The following is a 21910-nucleotide window of genomic DNA, read 5'->3' as shown; positions in this document are numbered from 1 at the left end:
GTGGTATTTCATTCAAAGAAATTCATGAAAGACAGAAGTGTATTTGTATCTTTTGTCATGTTATTAACAGGTAAAACCACTCAGAAGCCCAAACTATTAAAGGTACTAGTAGTACCTTGGTAGTACCGTACTACCAATTATATTCCAAGAAATAAGAAATCATCAAACTCACTAGTAAATTTGTGATTGGTTTTTGACCGGTTGAAGCTATATTGAGACCTAGATATTAGTTATTTTTACAATCATGTTAAAGTGGATTGGCCAGTTCAGGGTGTCCCTGATCTACTCCCCGATGCTGGGATAGGCTCCAGCACATCCACAACCCCCGTGCGGACAAGCGGTCCAGAAAATGGATGGATGGATGTTAAAGTACTAAACCCATTTTCCAATATAAATGTTTTTGTTACACCCCTAACAAGTGCCATAACACATTTTTCTTTTTACTATCATTTGATTTCATATTTGAGGAATAACAATTTGTGTTACCTTTTTCTTATTAAATACTTCCACATACTGGTTTATAAACCATGGCGGAATGGTTAATGGGGTTAATTTAGGGCAGCTATTGCTTGGTTTAATAAATGATTTGAGTATAATTACCTCAAAACCATCAATTTCCTTTATCTTGTTTTTAAATCACAAATGGTGAACTCTACAACACACAAAAGCTTCTACCGATGTTTTTTTTTTCATTTAAGCCTGTCTTTTCAATTGGGATACATAGTGTGTTTTTGACATTCACTACAGTACAATAAGTGCGACTAGATAGACGGTGTGTGAACATGGAGGTCAGAAAATGTCTTTTTTGGACGATGTTAACTTAAGACAAGGCTCAAAAACACTTGCATGGTCGTGAGCAGTCTGCTCTTTCCTCTGCAGATGACAGCTGACAGAATAGAATGGCTGAACTATCTGTGGGCAGCCTGTAAAGCACACCAGTCTGCAGCTTCATTGCTACCTGGAAAATAGCAGGTCAGCATTTCCAAATAGCCTTCCTGGCAACCACTGGGGCTTCTTTGAGTTGTGTAACATGATTCTCATTACCTTTTACCAAACCTCTCGGAGACATGATTTGTTTAAAAGGTATGATGGAAAAATTTGCTTAGCTTGTGCTTTTGTTCTCATCCTTGTAACTACTGTGTTTTTATTTGGAAGAGTACCAGATTACTAATCAAGTTCAGACTATCTGTGTAGGCGTCAAGCTGTGTAAGGCACAAACACATGAAACATGTACTATGTAAACTTTTTGGGGAATTAATTTGATTTCCACATAAATTGGTCATAAAACGGCTCGATATGATCTTTATCTGAGCCACAGTCTGCTTGAACTGACGCCACAAAAGCCCTAGGCTTCTCCTAATAAAGAGCCAACTCAGTAGTAGCTCATCTCTAAGGACTTGGGCTTTGGAGTTGGAAGGCTCAATTCCCGTCCATTTTCAATGTCACTTGTACATTTTCAATGTCACTTGTATTTATTATGCTGCGGTCAGGCTGAAGGTGAGTTGAGAGTTTCGATTACATTTAAATTCAATGTAGTTCGCACAGATAGGTCCACAATCATATGCATGTCGGGTGGTGGGGAACCAAGATAGCATTTAGTATTAGCCAAAGTTTAGCACAATCACGGGCCATCTGATTCACTGGTAATGTCGAAACTTTGATTGATTGTCAGAGGAGAAGGAGGAGCCTCTTCTCATTTCTGCAGCAAATAACAATGACCCTGTAGCGAACTAACATATACTACGAGACATGTGGGACAAAACTATATATCGCATTCAGTGTTAATGAGGCTTTCGCAGCAGACTTTGGGTGGAAGGCAAACAATATCTGTCCGAGGACTAGTCGTCAATGAATTGCTCATGCACACAAACAATTATTCACACACACACATTCATGCCCAAGCACAATTTAGGGTGTAGTTAATTTTGTCTGTTGTAAGAGGAGAAGATGCAATACATTAATTTAGCTTGCGGAATGCGATTCATATACATATACGTATATGTGTGTATGTATATATATATACGTATATATATATATATTTATATATATGTGCGTGCGTGTGTGTATGTGTGTTTGTATTACATGCTGCCATATGTGTAAACAACAAAAACAGAGGAATTGTTGGCCAGCCAGTATGTGTTAAGACACAGCAGGTACTGATCCACGAGACATGTTCAGTCGTCTATTCTCCACGTGTGACTAGACAAACTGACAGATGAGCTCAAGTGCGGAAGGATCCCATGGCTTCACCCACCAATCTCATGATTAAACAGGTAGGGAACTGCAAATGTGATAATGTAGCCTTCTGCTGGGAGTGATGACAAACCAAACCCAGGGGGGCACAGAAATCCTCTCAGTGTCTCAATCGCTGACACTATGTCGCTTGTGCTCATTGGGGCTTGCACACCAGTAGGGAAACACAGACGGCTGTAAGCATCTTAAACTAGGGATAAGATCAATGAAATGGCTGAAAACTTGCTTTGAGTCGCAGCTCAGGTTTTAGTTCTGGCCGGATGGTTGGCTTTCTCACTTCGAAGGCTGGCTGCTCGCCACATGGATCTCTAAACAAGGCAACCTCGACAGACCAGTGCAGCTTTGTGGGAAAATCTGGCTCCAGGATACTGCTTTATTCTGAAATAGATTAAACAAACCTCTACAGCGTCTGAGAAACATGTTTACTCTTATTCCTTTACTGGCTGCTATGTACTGCAGTACATGCAGAATTCAGAAATGTGCATCCATGAGTTTTGCAGAGATCGTGTGGTAGGTATTGAGTTCCAGAAGGGCAGTGAGGCTTAGAGGCTGTCTCCCCTATGGTGGACAGACAGGTGGAGGGGACGGGTGGCAAGGGAATGATGACCCGAGTACAAGAGGGTATGCTAATATGGGATTTGGGGAAACTGGTGAAAAATCATGGATTGTCTGAAAAGGCAAGATGTGTAAACTTTAAATTAAATGTGGTCATCTGAAAATGTATTGTCATTTCCAATGTTGTCCGATTTGTTCATTGAAAACAAATAGTATTTTACTTGGTTAATCAGCAAATAAGCGCATTAACATGCGTGAATGTGAACAGTATTCCTAGACCAATCATAGATACAGTGTCTGAAATTATATTCATGTCGAAGACAGTTTTCCACAGGAGAATGTAGACAGCCTGTCAGAAGGAGTGATGACTCAGTAATAATTTTCCTTTTTTTTTATCATTGGAACCCCTGATTGTCCTCTGTTCTTTCATGAACCCAGTTTGACAGTGAGCGTCAAAAGAAAATAGGACTCTCACTCAAATAAATGGTGTTGATGCTTCCATCGTTGCTAAAATTAATAGTCGATTTCACACCTCATTACTACCATCCAGACAATTTTAAATTTATGGATCTATTTTATCTTTTTAAGACATACACTATCGTGTATCAAGTAGTGTTGTTACCGACTTTTCCAAATCCCTGTAAGTAACAACCTACACACACCCACAAACTAAACCCAGCATTAGCGGATTAAGTTGCTCGTTAAATAAAAGCTAAGAAATACAGAAAACATACCATTACTTTGCACCTGGTGTTTAAATTTGCAAAACAAGAAAGAGATAACCGATTTCAATTTTGTGTAAGCAGAACTATTTCCTCTATAGCGCTATCTCAACAGATGTGAATACTCTTGTGGATTGATACGTCGGTCAGAAAGTCTCTTCACCTACATTCCTCAAACTGACATCATGATTATGTCAAACACATTTGCAATAACCTTGTAACCACAATTATAACCAAAAAGGTAAATGATCCACAAGATTGGCTGGAAAATAAATCAAGTCTAAATAATAAATCCATTTTATTTTTAAAAATTTTACAACTGTTTTCCATTTCCAATTTTGCAGGCCACTTCCAATACCGCCACAGACCACTAGAGGACCAGGGACCACCGGTTGGTAATCCCTGTAATACACACATGAAATAGGCGGGAAACAGCAAAGACCAGCCACTGTCAAAAAAGATACGACCCATTGCCTCAAGTCCTAAATGGTCAATAGCAATCTCACAGATCACAGGCAGCTTCAACCTTTGGATAGAAATTTGTATCCTCGCTGTCAAGGTCAGTATTATTAATACAAGCAGAAGTTAGAAATTCTCTCAAACTCAGCCAGTCCCAAATGCTCACACACATATTTGTAGTTCAGTGAGATTTTCACATATAGCAGGTTGAAGATAAATTATGAAAAATATCTTGTTCTGCAGGCTTTCTGCAGAAGACAAACTGAGCTTCTACAACAGGATTTTTCAATCCTGGTCCATTGGGTCTGCAACGTATTCAGCATTGTGTCTAATATTTTGACTCTTAATAATGAAATACAACCATAATAATAAAAATACATTGTCAAATCAAAACTGGAACATTATTATTTTCAAAGGCTGAATTTTTAAATAAATAAATATATTTACAAACTATCGGTAGCTGAGTAAGACTGCACAGCACCTGCCTGATGTCTTGGCAACACAAACTGAATAATGGAGCAAAACAACCCACTTGGTGTGTACAAGCTGTAAATATTCAGTGAATACAACAACGACCCAACTCCCAGGATGAATTGCAGAAAGATTTGATCGGTTGCACGTTTTCTTTTCATTTCTGGAGAATGTATCAAGTTTGTATAGTAGGTCATCCATGACAAAAACTCTGTTGCTTTGAATGGGACAGAATCCAAATCTGGGTCAGGGTTTCAAGACTGAATGAGGGACTATTGCCTGGAGCTCCTTTAACCTTGAAATGGCATCATTCAGTGATGGGAAAGATCCCCAACTATGGACATGTGAATAATCAAGCACATTATTGCCTTCAATCATGACTTAAAGAAATACCATACTTGCTGATAAATACATTGACCACAGTCAACGTGCCTGGAAGGTGAAAGAAAGCTCGAGCAGGTGAGTATTGATTTGGATCCTCCATTTCCACCAAGGTCATAGCTGGAGAGATACCGAATTGCTGAGGACAGCACTACACCTGTGAGTTATGATAATTCAAAGACAGAAATTAATTTCCAGGAAGAGAACTATAGCTTGAGTCGACTGCTCCATCGGGATTGATGGCTGAGTTTTATGCTGGTTCTCAGAAAAGGTTTTTAACATTTTATCACCGCACGCTCTGGAAGGCACACGCCATTTTCTCTTTCTGGCTGTTATGACAGATGTGGCTGTCGCTGTTGTGCTGAACTACAAGAACCATTGACACCTGCATAAAAAAGATAACTGGTGTGCTCATGGACAAAGTGATGCATTGCTGGATATTATGACTGTACTGATTTCTTGAAAAGGAAATTAACTGAGACGATAAGGAATAGATACAGCTAACTAATAATGATAAAAAAATGAAATCATTCAAAGTGGTCATGGTTTCCATTAAGCATGAGCTCTGTGTTTCCATCTTCAACATCTTATTGGAGGCAGTACATAAAATATTTTACGCTTGCTCTTATGATAACATATTTTCAATGGTTGACTCGCCAAACAGATAATGATTTGGGAGCGAATGGTTTTGACAGGTCTAGAGGCGACGCTCATCCGTTCTCAGCCCTGATCCCATCGGGTCTGATGACAGATAACAAAGGAGTAGTAGGGGTTAGTGTGTTCATAGCTGATAAGACCTGAACACACTGGTTTAAGATATCATGCAGCAGAAACACTACTGGTATATGGAAAGTCGCTGGCAAGGCTGAGCCCCAATCAGCTTTTCAGAGCTGCTGGGCTGATAGAAAACTTCAGTTGACGTGCCTGATAGCTTCCCCAAAAAGTATTTCTCCGAGCAAAACCAATTTTCGACTTTGACGGGAAGATATGGAGACAATGGATGTGAAGCGGTGCTCACCAGGTCAACCGTGCAGCAATCAGAGCTCAATCCCATTTGTATTGTATTGTTATTTGGATGACTTCTTGCTGTGAGGCCCATCAATATTCTTTATGGCTCTTCCCCTGCAGTGCCTCCGTCTTCCGCTTCTGTTCTTGCTGGGTCCAGATGGAGAGGTTGGATGCAAGTCATTGTTCATCAGCTTTTTAACATTACACGATCTTGCTTTATTAGTCTAGTCTGTGTGGTGCGGAGGCTTGGCAGCCTTGTGTGTAGCATTAACATATCCACCTGCTGTTTTGTCCAAAGACTTGTAAATGCTTACAACTTTGTTCTCTCCAGCTTTTGCGTGGCAGTATAATTACAATAAAAATCTGGCATGTACCTGGCTGCCTATTGTAAGAAGCTAATGACGTAAACTGATGTTGTAGGGCTCGTCAAAATGTACCCCAAGGCATTCCTTCACATAACAATCAGAAGTATTAATCTCAGAGAAATCATTTTGACAAATAAAACCTTGGGGAGTTTAAGATCAGACAAACCTATTTAGGGCGTGAGTAGCCTAGTATAATAAAGATTTGCGTAAAAATGTCTTGCAGCATGACTGACAAGCTGAGCGATCCCATCACTGAATACTCACTGACCCATTTTGTCTTTCTCAATGCTTATCAAAAAGAACAATTTGAAACTCCGCAAAAGAAAATACCTCATTTTATGCATACGATAAATAAAATCTTGATATAGGCGCTCGAGGGAGTTCATATCTTAAATTGTATTTTCGTTTGTGCATTTTCCATTTGTTCATGAATTCCCTTTAACAGATAGCAGGAGTAATTCTCCTTCCTCGAGAAAGGCGATGAGTGAGTTGGCAGAGATAGTGGGACATCTGTTAGTCCTTGTCGGCGATGAAAGCCTGAAGCGTGTTGCCTGTCCCAATTGGGAGTGTCATCCATTCAGACACTTGTATGAGTCTAATGACCCTAGTGCCTCAGGTCGGCTGCTCATTGGCTTCCATTGGCTTTTTTTTTCAACAATTTTTTTTTTCAATTCAAGTTTTTTGCCTTTTTCAAAAGGAGCCCCATCCTTTTCCAAGTCCCCTATGGTGTAGACGTTCTTGTGTGAGGTCACCAGTGGAGGCACAGTGTCATAGTGAAGACTCTAACATATGTGTTCATCTGTTGGCTGCATCCAATGGTGGGCTGACCTACACAAAGCAGTCCTGAATATCAGCACTTCAAGACTTCCACTCTTTTTACTTTACCCATTAGCAACAGAGGGACACTAAAAGCCATCTGGCTAACCCTTAAACGCAGCGATCCATATTTGGATTACAGGGGGCTAATCTGCGTTAGTCTGGAAATGCGGTTACACTACCCTCTTCTTTTTAAGATCAAAAGAGAAGTAAAATATTGATACTCCTTCAGAGCCAATTGTGATAAGCAATAAATACAGAATAAAATATGATTTTCTATTGTCCTCAGTGTCCTTACATTCAGAAAGGATAAAAAAGTAACACTCCAGTTTTCTATAGTGCATAATAATATTTTAATCATTCAGGCAAGAGTACAATATAAATCCTAAATTTGTAATTGATCAAACACATTCTCTTAGACTGAACTACTGTAAAATTTCTATGATCTCTCACTTTACATTCTCCCGGCAAACACAAATAACAGATGTTCCACTATGAAGATATAATTTTCTTGAAACTTACTGTTGTTTGGTTCTTGTGTTATTCTTGTTCTTTGGAGCCATCTGGTCCACACGTGGTCATATTTACATCAGCAGTATGGTCCAGGTGAAATTATCCAAACAATGTCACCATAAATTACACCAGGTTCGGTTATCATTTAAAGAATGTCTCTGTGTGGAAGTCAATGATTGTTTTCCAATCTCATCACTCCTGAATCTTTCCAATCATAAATGTTCATGAATATCTGCAATTATTGTTTGTGCTCCATCACCAGTCAAGGAGCTAAGTGGGGTTAAAACTGCCCTTTCATAACGCTTCGTAGGGCACGGGGCATAGGGAGCTAACAGCTGTCCAAACAAAGGCCCATTTCCCACTCAACATTATGCTGAGTGTCACTGTCTTAGAGTGCCGGCTCACATATGTAGCCAAACAATCCTAAAAGACCACCTATGAATGGATAGCACACATTGTGTACTCAAGTTCTCACTAGAGATGGTGTTACTTAAAATAATGTAAAGTTTCAAAAGATGAATGGCATACCAGTTAAATTGTACAAAGGCCTCACTGAACGCTAATTTGCAGCCAACAAACATTGACAAGATCCTTTCTTGTACTTGGAGCTCCTCATCATACATAATTAGCATGCAGCACACAATGCTCTGGTATCCTGTGGGTCTCTTCCTTCACTTCCCACCTTCTTTTATTAGAATTCTTCACCCAACAGCTCTTACTTGATTCTCAGATTTTCTGCAAACAGTGTCAGGGCAATGGAAGCTAAAATACAAGGGCTTTATATCGTACAAAAACAAATATACTAAATAAAATCTGATGATATCTTCTCACACATAGTTGGTTCACGAATTCAAATATCCTTTCTTTCCAGTGATGCCTGCTTCCCATTTCACAATCTCTCCCATGAGACCGAAGTAACTAACAAATGATGCTGATGCGGAAATTGGAGATACGGAATCACACTGTCAGTGATTGTGAGTGTGTGCGTGTGTGTGCGTGCCTGTATGTGTGTGTCTGTGAAGCCTGCAGTGTCTATGCTGGAGATCTAAGAGAGGAACCAACCGGCAGCATCTAATGTAAAGCAGCTGTCTGTTTCCTGGGTTACACAAGCCCACTGTCTACTGCCATGTACCATAAAGTATACATCTGGACCTACTCTGGCTGGCAGTCAACACACACACACGCACGCACGCACACACGCACACACGCACGCACGCACGCACGCACGCACGCACGCACACACACACACACACCTGTACTACATGTACTACATGTACTACTTTAACACAGTAGCTCATTTGTACATTTTTGAAAACAGCACCCTTTACATTTTTTTTAACAATGAGACAAGATGATAAAGTTTGTCAGTAAAAAGTTGGCGCCAAGGTATATGTAAGCTAGTATCTCAATTGGCTATAATCAAAATGTACGACTTGAGTCTGATTTGCAACATTTCTCGGTCCATGCAACAGTCATGGTTACCTGATAGTCCAAACAAGTGGCCAATTTTCTGATAATTGACAAAATATACAAGCTAATACTATTTTAATATTGGAACCATACGCATTGTTAACGACATCATTACACTTGATAAAAAAATAATCACTAAAGGAAGCAAGTTTAAAAATGACTTCATAAATTCTAGTAATGATGGATAAAAATGTTTTAACATACGCAGAAGTCCGGAAACATTCAGGAGAGCCATTGTGTCAATTTTGCTTATATACATATATTATATTAATCAAACAATCCGATAAGTCAATCAATTTTGCTTCTTGTCCATACAGGTAAAGAAGGGAACTTACCTTCTGCACAATGCCCACTTCACTGATTTCTCAAGGTTTGCCCAAGGAGTAGTGAACAGCTCCTCAGCCAAGCCTGTTATCAGCAGTCTGCACCTCTCAGAGCACTGACAGCTTTGCCATCATCTTGCTTCTCTCTCCTCTCTTTGAGTGTTTACTGGAGTCCACCAAGAGAGCCTGCTGATGTTGTGCAGCCAGTGAAAAGAGAGAGAGAGAGAGAGAGTGGGTGAGAGAGCTAGAGAGTGTGTGCCTGAATGAGAAAGAGAGAGCAAATGAAAGAGAGAATTCCCTTTCGCTTAAACAGTGGACCTTCTGCGGTCAGACTCCACTCCCACTTACTGCTCTCTTAAACGCCCCCCACCCATTCACCCTCTTCACAGCATTGTGACTGAAAGCGAAAGAGCTGAAACGGGATGCCTCAAGGCTGAGGAGAGAGAGAGAGAGAGAGAGAGAGAGAGACGGGGGGGCGTCTGTGGTCCATTAGCTGCAAATTGTAGCAGCGAGCCAATAGAAAGTGAGATAAGAGTGAATGCACACCCAACATTAACATAGCGTTTAAGGGCGTGAGAGCAGTGACTGCAATGGGACAGCATCATCTCAATTTAAGAGGGGGTAGAGCTTTACCTAAGCCCAACGAAAGATAAAAAATATACTCAAAATAAAAGATGCATGAGCAGATATTTTACTTCACTTAGACAAATTCATTAAAAATCAATATAAATATATAATATATCAATACAAAAATCATATAATGAACTGAGTCGCCAAATTGTCCAACTCTGGTTGAGGTAAAAAACACAAATTTTAAGTAGCTTGATACATAAATGACTAATGTCAAAACTGAACATAATTCAGTAAAATATCAATTCTGATAGCAAGTTTATTTGACACATAGTAGAAATTAAGTAAAGAGGTTTTGAACACATCCATTGTCTACACTGCTTATACTGTTCAGTGTAACAAGAGGCTGAAGCCTATCCCAGCTGACTTTCACCCTGGACTGGTCGGTAGTTCGTCACAGAGCACATACAGAGACAGGCAACCAAACCATCCACTCTTACATTCACACCGTCACTAAGTAGATACTCTCACGATCAAACACTTGAAATTTCTCTGAAATGTAAAGTACATAATAATAATAATAATAATAATAACTTAAATGCACCGACACATCAGTTTTGAACAGGTTTTGACCCATTTTTAAACAATTAATTTGAAATGCTCAAAACTCTGATTTCAAATTCTCAAATGTGAATACTAGTACATGTTGATCCTAGTGTTCCATAAAAAACAAAAAATGCCTTTATGTTTTAAGTTAAACATTGACATTTATGTACATTAGCAAAATCTATCAGCACCCCCTCCCATTTTTGACAGACATGTTTTGAATCAAACACTACCCCATTCATTCCCATAACTTAATAAACACCATGTTCTAATTTAAAATCTGAAAGTTCTCTGTGGACCACCAAAACCTCAAGCTGTGAGACAAGGGTCAATAATACCCGAATATATGGTTTTCATATGGACAATGGGCTCCATTTTTTGTGACTACAAGTCTAGTGCAAAGTCCACTCTAACGCATGAGTTGAGTTTTGTTTCTTTTGGCAATTTTGTTTTTAGACGAGCGCAGTTAGAAATGGGAGTCTGCGCCGTTGTGGGACTGAACACAGTCATCCAGATTCCATGGCAATCAAAGAGCCCCCCCACCCATTCCCTTTCAATTCAGCACAGGAGAGGCGGCTGTGCAGGAGATCAACAATATTGTACTACCAAAGGTGAAAAGAAAGGAAAGAATTTGGCGGAGGAAGCTCAAGATGACACTTCTTAGTCTATGACATACACTTACTTGTTTGTGCTCATAATAATTGACATGAAAGTGTAACTTGCAGTTTTACTCAAGATCTATCTATCTATCTATCTATCTATCTATCTATCTATCTATCTATCTATCTATCTATCTATCTATCTATCTATCTATCTATCTATCTATCTATCTATCTATCTATCTATCTATCTATCTATCTATCTATCTATCTATCTATCTATCTCGTGACTGATAAAAATATACATAAAATGTAGGTTAACAATACATTACCAACATTTTCTACTGCATTTACGACTGCAAAATAGTATCCAGCAAACTTGCCATGCCAATTATGAGATATAGTTTTGAACCAGGGTGTAATTGGTAGAACTTAACGACGGTAAAACTATACCGGTCTAAACAGGATTAACATGCCATAACATATCATCCTGACATAAAGGAACTATGTGGTCTCGGAAAGAGCTTTAATAGGGATGATCATAAAGTTCAAATGTTTTTTTTGTCATCCTGCTTCCTTGCATGTGGAACTTGCTAGTTCTACATGTCAATTTGAAGATATCAAAACAAATGTTCTTCCAACTGGCTTTTATAATTTCCAGTAGCAAATGCAGCACATGTTGATAAATGCTGATGCTATGTGAGTGATGAGCCGTACTGATCCACACACTCTCCACGTGTGTGTGTGTGCGTGCCTGTGTGCGTGCGTGTGATGAAGGTTCCATACTGGATGTGCAGAGCTTTTCTCAGCAGGGGAAATTATCCTCATCTTGTTGCTGAGAGCTGCTGTAGCCAGTCAGGCAGAAAAGATCCTCTCTAATCCTATATACAGCACAATGACACATATGAAGCGCAGTTTTTGGGTGATAAAAAATAAAATTTAATGACTGAAGGGGCACTGAATTCATTTTCGCCCCAAACCCCAAGGGAGAAGAAGGATCTTTATCCTCAGGGGGAAGTATCGGTTTTAATGACTTCTGGCTATAATGATATCATTTAGATGTGATGATGGCTTGAAAGCTTGTCTATGGAGAGCACCTGTTTTAAAAGAGTGTCAGTGTAGAGTCCCCTGCATCACACCATCTGTTCCTCTTCTCACCTTCCTGTCGCTCTCTCTCTCTTTCCTTCCTTCACAGCCTCGCAAAGCCTGAGAGGGAATTGCTATGGAATTTCTCCCCTCCCTGTTTATGGAAGTGTACCTGTACACTGATTTTCAATTAAATTGAGTAGATTTGATTTACCATGACTGGTACCAAACGCACACTATGCCAATCATCAAATTTCATGCCGGTCTAAAGGCAGTAGGCAGGGAAAACGCTGAACTGGTCGCCAGCCAACCGCAGGGCATATTCAGGTTTGCACAATCCACAAATCAAACGAAACAAATCAACCATTTTTTTTCTCCCCAATCGGCTGACCCTGTATCTCATTAGGAGAGTGCTTGAAGCCTGTTTTGTTCAAACATTAATAAATCGAAAATGGATCAGCTGCATTTTATCAAGATCAAAAACTTGATTCTATTGGTCTCCTCCTTGGTCCACGCTAGCCTTCCACAATGTTTCTTTTTTTTTGTGTAATACTAACATGCCAAAACATATGCATTCGGTTCCCCACTTTTTTTTAGAAAACAAGACATGTTGTTGACATAAAATGAATCGCAGAAGTACGTAGAATTAAATAGTGATGGTGAACTCAGTTTTTCACTCAAACTTTATTTGTAACTTGATGAAAATTGGCCAAGTTTGCCTGCAGCGGCTAAAAGAAGGCTTTCATGGCTCTTTATAATTGGTGGTATCTAACCTGGAGCGTAGATATTGTGAGAAGTGAGACACGATCTCAATGACAGTGCGACCCAATTATGCTACGGAGCCCCTGTAGCCACAGAGGATGTCAAAGTGGGCAGTAATAAGGCGGTGGTGAACACACACCACCAACGACAGGCGTGCGTGCGTGCGTGCGTGTGTGTGTGTGTGTGTGTGTGGATTTGCAGGTGACCTGCAAAGACCTGTTTACCTCATTAAAAATAAATCACAAGATAATAAGGGCCCTGCGCCTCTACTCTTCCACCCTTCCAATGTCTGTCCTTCATCCATTATGGAGCAGTGAGGAGAGACGGTATGGGTTAAGTCCTCAGGGAAGGTCACTTGGACAACGACCCAGACGAAATTCTCCTTCTGAACCCCCTGCCTTTCTGATGCTTTAATGAGACATTAGTAAAGGGATGTATGATGATGGTGATGAGCACCGAGGATTGGAGTGCAAGTGGAAGCGGACGTCAGAAATGTCAGTCAATATGTTAAGCTAAATACAGATGGAAAGAATAAATTTGGCTTTGACAGGCTCACAAAGAGTAGTCCTGTGTCCAGCACCACACGAGGACAATTAAACAAGCACTTTGTAACTACTTTAAGTTTTCTATTTCAGTTTAAAATGGCTTGCCTAAAACAGAATCACCACTTCACATTGCAGCCAAAATCACAATCCCGGTGAGTCAATGCACCTTTTTGCACTGTAAATTCTTGTTGCCATGACTACAGTTGTTCATCATCTTTGAAATGGAAGAACTTCCGCCGTAAGTGCCTATATTTATTAATCAGTTTTGTATTTTAAAAGTTACATTTAGAAGTGTATAATGTAAAGGCTTAATAGAGGCAAAAAAAAAAACATGCTTGAGCCTATCCCAGCTTATATCGGGCGAAAGCACAATACACCTTGAACTGGTCGTCAGCCAGACGCAGGCACGTATAGAGAGAAGCTACCAGCCACACACAAGCACACTGAGAGAGAGAGAGAGAGAGAGAGAGAGAGAGAGAGAGAGAGAGAGAGAGCGAGAGAGAGAGTTTATTAGATTACCACCATCTACTTGTCTCTAAGATGCTTCAGAACACAAGTCAACCAATAGGCAAAAAAACAAAACACACAGCTAAAAACATGCAAGAATATGCAACGTCAACAAATTAACTACTCTGAATTGCCACTCAGTGGGCCATAATACGACAATATATATGCAATCAACACAGCAATACAATAGGCACCTATAGAGCTGAATCACATAACATAGCGAGTTCCAGGACATGAGTTGTACATTCTATATATTATATACATTCTATATATATTCTAAGACCTTTATGAATATGCCAGCATATACCAACAGTTAGGAGATTGAGATATGGGTTCAAATATCTGTTGGAAAAGCTCTGTGCGTCATTCTTCCCCCTGACAGATAGATGGATAGATAGATACTAGATAGACAGACAGACAGACAGACAGACAGACAGACAGACAGATAGATAGATAGATAGATAGATAGATAGATAGATAGATAGATAGATAGATAGATAGATAGATAGATAGATAGATAGATAGATAGATAGATAGATAGATAGATAGATAGATAGATAGATAGATAGATAGATAGATAGATTTGAGAGAAATTAAATGATGTCATTGCCTTCACAATTAAACAAGATAGATAGATAGATAGATAGATAGATCACGGGCACTTAGATAGATCGGGCAGTTAGATACAGAAACATACAGATATATAAACAGATAGAAAATACTAACATCGATAACAGAAGATAGCTCAATATTAATAATAAATAATAATAAATAATAATAATATACAAATAGATAAATAGATCATGGCAACAATCAACCACTGTATTAAATGACCGATGAATGTATGATTTTTTTATGTTGCATTGTCATTGTAACTTACAGCGGTGAACAATTACACTGCATTGTACTGGGAGCTGTTTGTTGTTTTATTTTGTACAATTTATATTACCTTTTATTTTTCATGTCTCACAAATGTGATACATTTAGTGGTACATTTGTCTGACTTCAGTGAATGCAGCAAGGATTCAGGTCCCACGCTGCTGGTTTAAATGGGTTTCTCTATGTGATCACCTTTTTATTTTCATTTATTGTAACTTGACAGCCAGATGTTAATTCACAAAAGACTTGAGGGCAAATTTTTCCTGGAGAGCAGGGAACCGTGCAAGTTTATAATGCCCTTATTATTTGTTCTTGGCACACAAGCAACGCCTTCAATGCCTATGAATTGTTGAAAAGACTAAAAACCTGAAATGTGTAAATGGTAATAAACTTTACGCAGCACATAAAACGACAAGAACATCTTTTCGGCTCTTTCTTCAGATTGTACTTGTAAAATAAACTTTTACATAATAAACATTTGACCTCGGCTGAGCTGAGCTCAGTTGTATTGTGTTTATCACATCTGCTTGACAGGTCTGACGTTTGGGTTTGAATTACGACTCCGCCTTTCCTGTGTGTGGTTTGCATATTCTCTTCATACTTTTGTGTGTTTTCTTCGGATACTCCAACTTTCTCCCACAATCCAACAACTTGCATGTTATGTTAATCGAAGACTAAATCATGTCACTATGTAAACGTGCGTAACTGGTTGTTTCTCTGCCATGTAAATGACCGGTGACCAATCCATTGTGTACCACATCTCTCAAAGGTAGCTAAGATATAGACTTCAGCTCAATAATGGATGGATAAATAGTACAATACTTCTTAATGTTCACTATTGCAGCTGAAACTCAAGCACAAGTGGTAAAATATTGAGTTACAAAACATATCAAACATTTATTAAATGGCGTCTTGAATTTGCTGTGCAGAAAAAAAGCATGCATATGCTATTCCTCACATTCGGTGGAATGTGGGAGCTTCAACATCCTGAGTGAAATGACCCTATCTGACCTCCGTCAAAAGTAAACTGAAGAAAGCAATTCCAAACTGACCCACTGGGACACCCAAAAAACTTCAGATGATGGCGTGGAATATTTTTTTCTGTCACTGTTCATTTTGATGTGACCACTTCAATGTTACAACTTACAAAAAGATTTAAAATGGTATACATACTATTCTATACATTTAATTCTCTGTCTTGACCGCTGTTAGAAAATATGTAAACATTTAAGAAGTAGAATAGATCAAGATGCAAGTGGATGAAATATAATATGCTAATGCAATTTAAGTAAGGTTAAACTTTCTAGGATTCACAGATCTTTTAAAGCTTATCACAAAATTTTGTGTGACTAATTTCCCTACGATTTGCTCCCCTCGCCCAGCGTGCTCGTCTTGCACTAGAGTCGCAATTTGGCATTGGCCACATCTGTGTTTCTGAGTGTATTTCTTATCATGTAGTGCAGGGGTGTCAAACTAATTTATGTCGCATTCCGTATCGTAGTCATAGTTTCCTTCAGAGGGCCATTATAACTGTCAACCCAAATAAATGTATGAATGTCATATTATATACAGTATGGGCTACACAACAAACTGATAAATAACTAGTTTTGAAATCAGAACTTGAAATCAGAAAAAAAAAAAACTGTTTAAAAAGATGAATGGTAATAAAAATTGCTAGCAACAACTGTGTTTTGTAAAAGTGAAGACAATTGGCAATTTCTGAATTGACACAAAGCTGCGAGCTTAATATGATTACACTGCAGGCTAAAGTTGGCCCTCGGGCCAAAGCTTCACACCCCTGATCTAGCGGGTTGGTATATTATCTCACAATCCTTCCATTAGTTGTGTGCAATGGGAATGCAACTGACAAAGAAGGGTGTTATCTATTTGTTGCTGAGTGTGTTCAGTCTCGTATCAACACAATTTTCTGGGGGTTGACATCACTTTCATCAGATAACGAGTAGAAAAGCTTATCACATTTTAAACCTTTAATTTCATCTTGTCATTCTACATGGCTCATTTCTCCGTGGAATAACATACGAGCAGCACATAACATTTTTTTTAATATGTCCCCAACGCCTCCGGTGGCTTGGTGCTTATCGCTTCTATTTTAAGCTTTGCCGAGCAGCCCCTATAGAACATTATGGCAGATCCCACCCGTTGTCTCCGAGCTGAACTCCAGCTCACATTTAGCATCAAACAGGTGGAGACAGATACAACACTCTATACGTCAGGCTTTCTTGCTTTGTAGATTAAAATGTCAGTGAGTACAGAACGTTCCAACCAGCATATACTAAAGTCTGAGCTATATTAATATAGCTGATAGGTTCAAATAGGATGAAATCTTACAAACCACAAGAGAAGCATAAGCTGAAGGAGTCAGTTTGACAACAGTTTGACAACATGGAGCAAGAGTTGAAATTTTATCATCAGAAGCAATTTGCTCAACCGCAGAGGGAAAATTAAAGTCATGTATTATATTTCTTCCTCAACTCACACAGGGCTCAAACACAAGTACCCGCTGTCTGCAGAGTCCCTGAAGGCTGAATGCATGCGCAAATGACAAAACTGCAAGCAAGTGAAATATGTATTCTCAAGTACACACACAAGCCACCTTCGTATTAATTCATTAATAGTAATTCAAAACTAATTCAACCATCCATTTTCTACCGCTTATCCAGAGTCGGGTCGCGGTGGCAGCAGCTTCAGCAGGGAAGTCCAGACTTCCCTCTCCAGTCACTTCATCCAGCTCATCCCTGGGGATCCCAGCTGAGAGTCATACTCTCTCAGTGTGTCCAGGGTCACCCCCGAGGCCTCCTTTTGACCGGAAAACCTCACTTGGGAGACGTACACGATGCATCCGAATAAGATGCATGAGCCCCCTCATCTGGCTCCTCTCAATGTGGAGGAGCAGTAGCTCAACTCCGGGTCCCTCCCAGATGACCTTGCTTCTCAATAAAAAGCCCAGACACGGCCGCTTATTTCGGGGATCTCATTCCTTTGGCCATTACCTTGAGCTTGCGACCATAGGTGAGTGTAGGAATGTACATTGGCCCGTAAAACCAGAGCTTCACCTTTCCGCTCAACTCCTTCTTCACCATGAGTTCACATCTTATTCACCTCCGGGGTCTTGACACCGAGGATCTTTTTCACCACCTCGGTGACTTCAACAGCAGAAATAGGAGAGCCCACGTTATAGTCTTCCGGCTCTGCTTCCTCACTCTTCCCATGGGCTCACCACCTGCCATCCATCCGTCCGTCCGTCCGCCCGCCCGCCCAACCCAACCCAACCCAACCTATCCATCCATCCATCCATCCATCCATCCATCCATCCATCCATCCATCCATCCATCCATCCATCCATCCATCCATCCATCCATCCATCTTCTGTCCCACTTGTCCCCACGTGGGTTGTGGGCCTGCCTGAGCCTTTCCCAGCGGAGTTTGGGCAGTAGAACTGCCTGAACTGGTTCCCAGCTAATCGCAGGGCACACAGAGACAAACAACCATTCGCATTCGTAGTCACATCTATGGGCAATTTGGAGTGCTCAATCAGCCTACTATGCATGCTTTTGGGATGCGGGAGGAAATTGGAGTACCCGGAGAAAACCTACGCAGGCATGGGGAGATCATGCAAACTCCACACAGGGAGGGCCGGAGGTGGAATCAAACCCACACCCTCTGAACTGTGAGGCGAACGTGCTAACCAGTGCATCAACGTGCCACCCATATTATTTTTATTATTATTTGGTGCACAGATACAGTGTATCAATGGAGTAAACCACAACATTCAACAATCTCTTGCAAATAATTGGATGAGTTAGGTATCTTCACAGCACACAACAGGAAAGTTTGATTTAGCATATATAATTTTGACCTTGTTTCTAGCAAGTTTATTTTTTCGCTCTTATCATTTTGGAGCACACTTGTGGAGAACCAGCCATATAAATAGTATATATACAGTCTTAGATATTACCTTGTAATTTCGCAAATTATTATTAATGCTTCAAAGAATAAATAATTAAAAAATTAAAATATTTACCTACTGACATTTCAACAATACAAAAATGTACCCATACCCACGGACATACATGCACACACACACACACGCACACACGCACACACGCACACACACACACACACACACACACACACACACACACACACACACACACACACACACACACATATATATATATATATATATATATTTTTTTTTTTCTATTAAAGGCAGTGGTCACCAAACCTTTCAGTGCCACTGGCCATTTTTATGTGCTCATACTGTTCTTCAAAGACCAACTAGAAACAGATACATCTCCAATAGCAGCGTTAAGAGTCGCAGATGGTTGTCATATTCCAACAAGTATCACAGCAGTAAAGACACAGTACCATAAAGTGTTATGACATATCCTATTCTATGATGAATGAAGTTCTCGTTGGCACAAAGTTGTCTGTGTATTATTGGACACAATGAGCTGGCAATGAAGCTTCATTGTGTAGCTGCCCCTGTTTCTTTCTGCTGGTATGAATATTTTAAGGCAATTAGGCTTAGTCTCAAGTCACTAGCTTTCAGCTAATGTCGGACTTTGTCTGCTAGCTTCCATGCGTGAGAACTACTTTATTGGAGCCTACCAGCGCAACGTTGCCCCGCGTCTGCTGGTGGCATAATGGCAAACATATCACAGTTGTCTGCCAACTAATTTTGCAGGTTTTCAACTTGTTTGACCAAAGTGATACGTGTTTTTTTTTAATATGCGGAACAATTATACTATAAACAGATAGATAGATAGATAGATAGATAGATAGATAGATAGATAGATAGATAGATAGATAGATAGATAGATAGATAGATAGATAGATAGATAGATAGATAGATAGATAGATAGAGATCAATCAAGATAGATAGATAGATAGATAGATAGATAGATAGATAGATAGATAGATAGATAGATAGATAGATAGATAGATAGATAGATAGATAGATAGATAGATAGATAGATAGATAGATAGACACAGAGGCTCCAGAAAAAGCTTGTGAGCAATGTGTCATTGCACAGTTCCATTCAAGCCAAGCATCTCTTTATGGTCGCTTTACCACAGTCTGTCTGGGCAAAAGGGTTCAGTCCTGTGTCTTTTCCTCTTTTGTCTGCTCTCATAGGGGACGTGAATGGAAGGTTGGGGCACAAACAAAAGCCCGATCATGGGTCTATTGAGGGGGACAAATGAGCTTAGTTTGGGTAATGTCAGCCAAAAGGAAAGGGAGGTCTGAGGCTCACCTAGAACCGGAACGGGAGGGGAGATGAGTTCTTCAGCGTGAACAGCTGAGATCCTCCTTCCACACAGCACATGCTCTGTCACTATCTGACAACAACAGGCTCATACAGTTGACAGTGGAGGAAGGGACAGAGCTGATGGGTGGTGAGAGGGAGAGGAACACCAGCTGAAACCGTCAGCTCTGACTGGGGATGTAAACAATGAAAAATGTAGCAGGAGCCGTGACCCATGAATAATATTTACACCAAATCTGACTGCATGGTGGCGAGTATCTTTCATGCAGGTCAGGGTTCAATCACTTCAACATTTAGCCAAACACAAGGTTGTGATTTCTTTTGTCAAAACATTGATCTGATGCGTAAAGATTCATGAGCCTACATTAATGTAGCTGGGGTCAAATGTCATGTTTTGTGGGATCATGCTGGTTATCTGTACTTTGTCAGATTACAGTATTAATGTTATTGATATGACATTAGATGCAAAACGCCCATGGTGGTTTAGGTCATTGGTTAGATGGATTATTATTCTGTAAAATGCTAAATCAAATTAAACCATTTAAAAGATTTTCCTTTAGATTAATATAAGACCATCCTTGAGCTGTCACCTTGTCATGGTGGTGAGGGATCTGTGAGGGACCAAATCATAGATGCCAAGGGCCGGAGGCCAGATACGGCCTGCCGCATCATTTTATGTGGCCCGCAAAGACAAATTTTCGATTTTAACTAGTTACAAATTGACTTCACTTTTTAAAAATAGAGAAATTGCTAGCATTTTTTTTTATTAGCGTTCATCTTTTTAAACTATTTGAACAGTTTTTACTATTCACTGATTTCAAAACTAGTCATTCATCAGTTTTTTGTGTAGCCTATACTGTATGTACGTATATAGAAAATGTCATAATGGCCCTCCAAGGGAAACTATGACTACAATGAGGCCTGCATGAGTTTGACACCCCTGGACCAAATGAATCACCCACTATGACGAGGAATAAATATAGACCAGATTTTCCTTCATCCAAAGGAAGGTCATTGGGACCCAATTTGGAGCTCAGCAAGAAGGTGGAATCTGATGAACGGCAAGCACCTGGTGGGAACTGGTTGGGCATGGCGCGGAGGCAATGTGGGTCCCGCTTCCCATGGGATTGGGCGAAGGGCCAAAAAGTTCAATCCTTGGCTGTAGTTGCTAAGGAACTGAGCTGGAGGGGTGGATTAAGGTGTGATCTTCAACTCTCGCTGGAGCGGTTCACAGCTTGGTGTGAAGCGATTGGAATTAAAATCAACACCTGCAAATATCAGACCATGGGCCTCCGTCAGAAAAGCATGCTGTGACCTTGACTTGGGGATGATATCCTTTCCCACCTGGATGACAATAGAGCTGATGATCAACAGACAATGTTCGTGATGCAGACTACATCACTCTTTCATGGTGCAGCATGAGCTATGTTGAAAGGCAAAGCTATAATTCAATTAATTTGATAATTGATTTATTTGGTGCCGAATCACAAATCCAGTTATCTCAGGGTGTTTTAAACATGGAGCAGTCCAAAGACCACAATTTTCACTTATTAAAAGAGTAACTGAGCCACAACTGTAACTTACATGAAACCACACTTGGGTGGAGGCAAGGGAAAACTCTTTCTTGGGAAAAAACCTCAAGAAGACCCAACTCAATGTGGGGCAGCCGTTTGCTTCCACCGGTTGGATTAGAGTGTAGAAAAGGAGAATGACAGAGAGCGAGAGAGACAGA

The 21910-nt window shown here is 40.0% G+C and overlaps 1 protein-coding gene across 5 annotated transcripts in view; it reads right to left on the bottom strand.

Moving 5' to 3' along the window:
• tnc (tenascin C) overlaps nucleotides 1-21910 on the bottom strand; it is a 77369-nt gene that overhangs the window by 30545 nt on the left and 24914 nt on the right. Inside the window, exon 3 of one of the 5 annotated variants that reach the window (XM_037258237.1) lies at nucleotides 9349-9525. The exons of 1 other annotated variant lie outside the window; for it this stretch is intronic. The gene's annotated coding sequence lies outside the window, so the exon portion shown is untranslated. Of the gene's footprint in view, nucleotides 1-9348; nucleotides 9722-21910 lie in introns of those variants that run through there. 3 more of the 5 variants (XM_037258238.1, XM_037258241.1, XM_037258240.1) reach the window with 3 other exon arrangements.

Source organism: Syngnathus acus, chromosome 9 (assembly GCF_901709675.1).
Source record: "Syngnathus acus chromosome 9, fSynAcu1.2, whole genome shotgun sequence".
Lineage (NCBI taxonomy): Eukaryota > Metazoa > Chordata > Actinopteri > Syngnathiformes > Syngnathidae > Syngnathus > Syngnathus acus.
This window is presented reverse-complemented; position numbering and strand designations above follow the sequence as displayed.